General features: G+C 35.7%; 1 protein-coding gene across 1 annotated transcript in view; it reads right to left on the bottom strand.

The window, feature by feature from the left end:
• LOC106465960 (putative helicase mov-10-B.1) overlaps positions 1–7,495 on the bottom strand; it is a 99,701-nt gene that overhangs the window by 91,466 nt on the left and 740 nt on the right. The window lies entirely within an intron of this gene.

The raw sequence follows: 7,495 nt of genomic DNA, 5'->3' as shown, positions 1-7,495 counted from the left end.
AATGAAGATACTCACAAATCCTTATAAGGTTGTGGTTTAGATAGTTATAGAGGATGGTGAAAACCCTCAAAGCAAGATACTGCCAGATCATGCAAGCAATGTGAGATAAAAGGATTGGAGGAGGTCCACATACCAGCCTGCACAATGTCCTCCAGCAGCCAATTCAACTGGGCTGCTGAGAACATAAAAATGGGATGAACCTGATGAGACATGACTTGCAAAAGTCTCTTCACCTCCAAAGAGAGCCCAGAATAAATAATATAGGTCAATTTTTGAACAAACCTCAACAAGGTAACCAGGGATAAATCCCAGGAAACCAAAGGATCCCAATGAATATAAAGTCGTTGTCTAGCATGTCTAAAGGTGTTAGTGTGGGCAACCTAACACTTTAAGGCCCTCACTGCATATAATAAACAATCAGGATCCGATTGGTCATAGAGGTGAGAAATAGTGGTCAAATGAATCAGTGGAAAGAATTTATCCCCTTCCCTGTCTGCCAGTGTTTAAGGTAAGAAGGACCTGTATGGGTATATGAGGATGTAGTTAGAATGATAAAGTGTCCTGTGTACATGCAGTGCAAGAAACTTTGAATGGTGACATCTGCAGGTGAACAGCAGCAAAAATAAATCTTAAGGGAAAGATGATTCCTGAAACATGAGGCTAAAGGGATAAACGATGTTGAGAAAGAGCATGAAATACCAACTTCATATCTCAGTTAGGTAAATGAAATGGTCATTTGGGACAAAGGACCCTAAAAAGACTCGAGGAGGCCAGAGAGCACTGGGGAAACAAATAATTTTTGTTTCGAGTATTTAAAGGTATTCGATAAGGCCACCTTATATAAGGCAATTGTAGAAGATGCAAAATCCTTGTCAAAGAGCCAGGTCAAAACAAGTTATGGTTGACATGTCTGGATGAAGTGGGTTCAACCTCCTTGCAATACACCATTGTCAATATGTGTGCCATTTCCATTGAGAAATGTCCATCGTAGGACTATGTAAAGACAACATTAGATGTTAAATTCCGATGCTATGCAAAGGACAGCATAACCTCTATGCATGAAGCTTGAGCTTCAGGAGGGCTTGGTGTACGATGTCAGGTAGTGGCTGCTGGAAAAGAAATGGCCAAAGAGGAAGTGGAAGAGGTGGGCACACCTGAAGGTACTGCAGAAGCAGAAACTTGGGTTGATCCAGCCAATCCAGTGCTATCAACAGAACCCAACAAGAAGTTGAACAAGTCATAACTAGTACAACTTTTAACATATGAATCAGTGGGAAGGCATAGAAGTGCAATCCTGTCCAGTCCTGACTGAATGCATCTATTGCCAATGCCTGAGGGTGAGCTACCGGAGACCAAAATGCCAGTAACTGAATGTTCCAATGAGTGACAAATGCATCGACCATCAGTGTCCCAAACCGAGTGTAAATCCAATGGAAAACCTCAAAATGCAGCATCCATTTTGCCAAAAGAATCTGGTTGAGTCAAGACAATTGACCTGCCACCAAATTCATCACCCCCAGAACATGGCAAGTTAGTAGGATGATACGGTGAGAGTGGGCCCAATAAAGAAGATCCAAGATTCGAAAATGAAGAGACCTAGACTGAGTACAGTATGATGGGAAGTGTAAGACGCTACCGTGGAATTGTCCAAGTGAAGTATTACGATTTTTCCCCTTATTAAGTCCAGACCTTGAGGCATCACCCTTTGAACAGCAAGAAGTTCTAAAACACTATGTAGGGAAACCTTCTCATCCATCCATAGGCCCTGGGACTTCTGACCATTGAGATTGCACCCCATCCCTGAAGCAAGGCATCTGTGAAGAGATGGATCTCTGGATGAGGTGGCAGCATAGGAACACCTATCACAGTATTGTTCTGATCTAAACACCACTTGAAATTGAAGATATTGATCCTGAATAAGGAGACTGGGGAATCCAGTGAATTGCTGTTCATGATCCATTATGTAGAGACAACTAAAAGAATCTCATGTGCACTTGCCCCAAAGGAATGAGGGATTCGAAAGATGACCACATCCCCAAAGGAGAAAGAACCATCTGTGCAGTGGGAAAAGGAAAGGTGAGTAAGAGATAGAATGACTGTTCCATAATGTGGAGTTGGATATGAGTTGGCTGAGCTCAACTGAAATACATTTTGAAAAAAGACACAGAGATGGACGATATTGTTGTGGAGTGTGAACTGATTACTTAGCTCCAATAACAAAGCCTGCCTTGATTGCTTCTGAAAGTAGAATCTGGGTGTGATGTTACACCAACAGATGAGATGGTGCAAGCAGTAATCAGTCGTCCATGTAATGCTGTATGCACAGGCCTAGAAAATGGAGGTGATGAGGAAAAGCTCATACTATTCGGCAGAGCATATTGGTGCCAATATTAATCTGAAGGGCAGAGCCATGAACTGCAGCACCTGACCCTTGTGCACAAAATGCAGTCAGTGGCGAGATGATTCCACAATGTGAAAGTGCAGCTACACATCAGCAAAATCGAATTTGGCCATCCACAGTCCTGGTAATGCAGAGTGAGAAATATCTCCATCGTGAACCTTAAAGGACCTACAAATTGATATATACAAGAAAGGTCGATGACTGGATGCCAATCTCCTTTCTTCTTGGGCATAACAAAGTGTGGAGCCTCAGAGCCCACTGAAGAACCACCACCAGACCAAATATGTGTCTCTACCTCACTAAGAATAAGGTCATGGACAGCCTCAACTGAAAGTAACCCCCCCAACCCCCGGCTGTTGAATGATGCTAGATATCAGAGGTGGAATAGGAGAGACCTGATTTGCTTCAGTGCTGGAAACAATAATCTGGGAATTCATGCCATACATCGGGTTGCTAAATGACATTTTTTTTAAAAAACAACTAAGAGAGACCCATTATGAATGCTTTTTTAAGAAAAAGTAATAATAATATCTGATTGAGGTGCTTATATACAGTATCATGATAGAGGGTGCATTGACATAGGTGGAGAGTATCATGAGACAAAGGCAATTAAGTGGGGTATAAAAGATTGGAGCAAGTGAGAAAAATAAAACCAATGCTTAGATGGGTAAAGGAAGGAACCCTAGCAGTTGAGTAATAGCTGTAGTGTGAGAGGAGGAAAGTATGTTTTAGAATTATGATTAATATACTACAACTACTTAGACCCCTATGTTATACTTATTTAAAGAATCTGCTTCTGTGGACAATGGAATGAATTATAAAACATTTATTCTATATATTTCTAAAAAAAACTGAATAATGTAGCTCAATAAATAGATGTATTTTTACTTCAATCAATATTTCTGCTAACTTTCTGTAAATGTGTTGATACAATTCTGATCCTCACTCACACTGTTACACACTTTTTGATAGTTTCTCCGTATATAAAATTTAAATAATGAAACAATAACTAATCTGAAAACAAACAATATTTTGTACTGGTAAACAACCACTACATTAATGGTATAATTATTCAGATTATTATTCTCAATGAGAATAATAGTCCAATCGATTATACCATTAACAATCCTCATCTCAGTCATTCTGCAAAACCATCACAGTCAAAGGAAATTTCTAAATGACACTAAGTAAAGTAGGGGAAAAATAACACTATCTTTTTAGCAGAAATATTATCTGATAGTCAATTAACTGTAATAACAGTTCATTTAGAAAATATAATTGTTAAAAAATTGGGCTTAGATCAATCCTCATACATATCTTATAGAATTACTTTCTTAAAGCAATAATTAAGAATAACTGCCTGAGGACACATTGAATTCATTCATAGTTGATGTTAAAACAATTTTTCATGCATGTGTTATACTTCTTGATTTCTATTGTAAAATGAACAAAATCTTATTTTTTAAAGACTAAATGTGGATGTACAGAGAGAGCTGATTAACTTACACAGTGCTCTACTTCAGAAACAACTGGATGGAATTTTCACTAATAAAAGTGGTATAATTTTTTCTGTGAAATAAGAAACAGTATTTTGTGTATCTATTAATTTATTATAAAATCAGATAAATATCACATTGATGACTTTGGCTCTTAAATGCCATATAAAATGTATCAAATTTTAGAAATAACTTTTTGCAATTTTTGTGAGATATACACAAAAAGCCAAATTAATACTTTATAAAAACTAACAATGTTTACATAACTCCTCATTCTAATTACAAAATGTTGCAACTTGCTTTATGTTAAGTAAAGAAACAACAAGAATAGTACCTCTGATATGGTTGATTGGTAAAACAGTGAGAGATGGGAGACCCTATTCATCTTTTAATGGAACTCAAAATACTTTAAGAAATAATCAAGTAATATTCAGGTTAAGAACAATGCCTTTTGAAAGCTTTCAACATCAGCAGTACGGTTACGAATACACGTAGGGCCTATTTTATTTATATATACAAGTTAAGGGCAACAAGAGACTTCTTGATGCATCTAAACCACCCAATCCACTATACTAAATTCTAAAATAAAAATAAAACACACAAACCAACACTTATTTAAATATTTATCAAGTCTTTTCTAAACTCCCTTAAAGTAACTGCATCTACCTCATCTAAAGGTAACCCATTCCAAAGGTCAACCACTCTGCTAGAAAAACAAAGCTGTATTAGCTGAATATGATTCCTACCCTGCAAAAATTCATACTTGTGTCCCCTAGTCTTACCATTCTCACTATGAAGTACAAAGAAAGATGATATAAAAACACTATCAATTCCCTAAACAATCTTAAATAACTAAATTAGAAACCCTCTACTCTACTTTTTTTCAAGAGAAAATTTCAGAGATATTATCTTAATCTCACATGGCAACCTTTCCACCATAGGCAGAGCTCTAGATAAGATTTTAGGTCAATTAGTATTTACTCCCTGAAATCCAACTAAATGCTGAAAAGTAAAATTTCAGTGAGTATTTAAAACAGTCAACCTTTTTTCTCCTTAAAGTACAAATTTTTCTTACATATTATAAAGCCTAACACTAAGGCTTTATAATGTGTAAATATTTTTATTTAAGGAGAAAAAAGGTACATGTACAAATCATTACCTTGACATTGCTTTGCCACATAGAGGTAGTCTTCAGTCTAAAGGTAGAAAGAAGACATTATTTTTTAAAATACTCCCCTGCAGTCCTATATCACAAAAATAGTCTGTGTAGTTTGACTAGTCTGCTCAAAATCTAATATGACTAGCTTAAGTCTTTACATCACAGCTGAATGAATACAAATAACTGACTAGTATCTTTGCACTTCTTGTGTCCAAGTCTCTTACAACTCTGCCTCTGCTAAATAATATACCCTGAACTGTAACTTGATTTAAAAAGATTCCAGCACTTCCTGTGCACGAATACTAAGAACTTTTAACTGTTTAACTTCAAAGTTTTTCACATATTTACATGTTAAACTGCATAAACGTCTATAACATATTTACATGTTAAACTAATATATTGTACTTGTTCAACAACTCCTATGAGAGCTGAAACACTCCTTTGGCTTCTTAACCCTAAGCATATGACAAAGCCATCCATTTCTTATTTTCTTTTTTGTAACCCATAGCCTGACTTCTCAAACTGGATCGTAATTTGATAACTGAATATTACTCATTTGAATATTCAAAAGACTGTCTGGAGTTTCTGCTTTCATTGAACATCTGTATTTGTTTTTTATTCTATTTTAGGCACTGGAACTCCTTTTGCACTCAACTCTTGTAACAGCTATACATAAAGCTATTGTACATAACTTTGCAAGCTCAGGCATCACTTCTTTATGCATTTGTATAACCCTCTCGCACAGACTCTGAGTAGGTTATTGTTTATATGAGCCTGAAATCATACCTTTTAGCATGGGCCACTCTTGCTTGAGCTTTTCTTTGTCTAAGAGTTTGCTGATTTGTTTTTGTTCTTCTCCTTGTTCATCCTCCCCCTAGAGACTGCCATGAACAACATTTACTATTTGGTCAGTTCCATATAACAGTGCAAGAGCCTCAAGAGATTCTTCACTTTTACCAGTACCTGCTGAATTTACCACCACTGGTTCCAGCAACAGGTTAAAGTATTAAAATCTCACTATCTTCTTTTTGAATCTTTGTTTTATATTCTTTTTTAGACTTGATATGTACCTCTTTTTCAGGTCTGACAATTCATTTTCAACGTTTTCAGAATACTTTTCTCCATTCATAAAAGCACTAGTTTTCCTTCTTCCTAAGTTCTGTGCAGTTTCTCATACTCTTTACAGAATTTTCACCTCCTGATTCTAGAAAACCTAACCTAACTTAGCCATTGTTGCTTCCATAAATGGGTGTATTTCACTAAATACCAAATTTTGTTTTTGGAATTGCTCACTACAAGAACATTGTGAATATCTAGCATAAATGACACTAGCATCACTGTCTTATATTCTGAAAAGTATTTGTGCAAACCATAAGCATTAGCATTTTTTAGTTATGCAAAGTTTGAAAGGGTAACCAGGACTGAGTTATAACTCTCACACACAGCTTCAATAGAATTTTTAAGCCCAAGCCATCTTATGCTATGTGGCTCTTTTATTGTAAGTTCAGGCTCACCTAACAGTTTTTGAATACTATTGAGTTTTGAAATACAATTACTTGACCCTCTCATGAAATAATACAAAGAGTTAAATTTGTTTTTAAACGTCTTGAGAATGTCTAACTTTTTAACTGAATCTGTCACAGCTAAATTTAGGCGATGGGCAATACAATGGGTTTGTAATGCAAAGGGGCAGTACTTTGATTTCGTTTTCACACCAACAACTGTCTTTTTACCTGTCATTGTTCATGCCCTATCTGATGCTAGAGGAACAATTTTAGCTGGGTCAAACCCGAAATTAGTGAGGCACCTTATCAGTTGACTAATAATGGTGTGAGCATTTCCATTCTCAGTGTTTGTTAAGAACTTTGTTACTGCTTCACCATTCGTCACGTACCTTATACATACTGATAAATTTTTCTGTATTGATAAATATGTGCTTTCATCTCTCATTATTGCATAGGTCTCAGACTGAAGGATTTCTTCTATAAGTGGCCTCTGAATAACTTTACTGTATATCATTAATTGTTACATAGCTTCAATTCTTATATTTGCTCCATTCAAGTTTTGTAACTGAAGTAAACTGTTGACTTTATTAGATGGTAACTCCTCCTTTGATACATAAAGGATATGGTAGTGTTACTCTATATCTTACTGTGTATGTGTAATTTGTCTGTCAAGTTGCTAGTGTATTTACTGTTTAGTTTGTTACCTTTCTAATTTATGTACCATGTGTTTCCAATTAAAAATTTCAATTAAAAATAATAAAAACTGTTTTTCTTATATGATTATGTCTTCCATTCCAGCATCCAGTGGAGTTCTTTATGGCTTTTAATAATTAATGACTAAAATTAATAATAGTAGTAGTAGTATATACTAGTAGCAGTACTACTACTACTATGTTAAATCTACTATTACTATTAGTATTAATAATAGTAATAG

The sequence above is a fragment of the Limulus polyphemus genome, unplaced genomic scaffold (genome assembly GCF_000517525.1).
Source record: "Limulus polyphemus unplaced genomic scaffold, Limulus_polyphemus-2.1.2 Scaffold2103, whole genome shotgun sequence".
Classification (NCBI taxonomy): Eukaryota; Metazoa; Arthropoda; class Merostomata; order Xiphosura; family Limulidae; genus Limulus; species Limulus polyphemus.
Note: the sequence above shows the minus strand (reverse complement) of the source record. Positions and strands in the feature narration are given on the sequence as shown.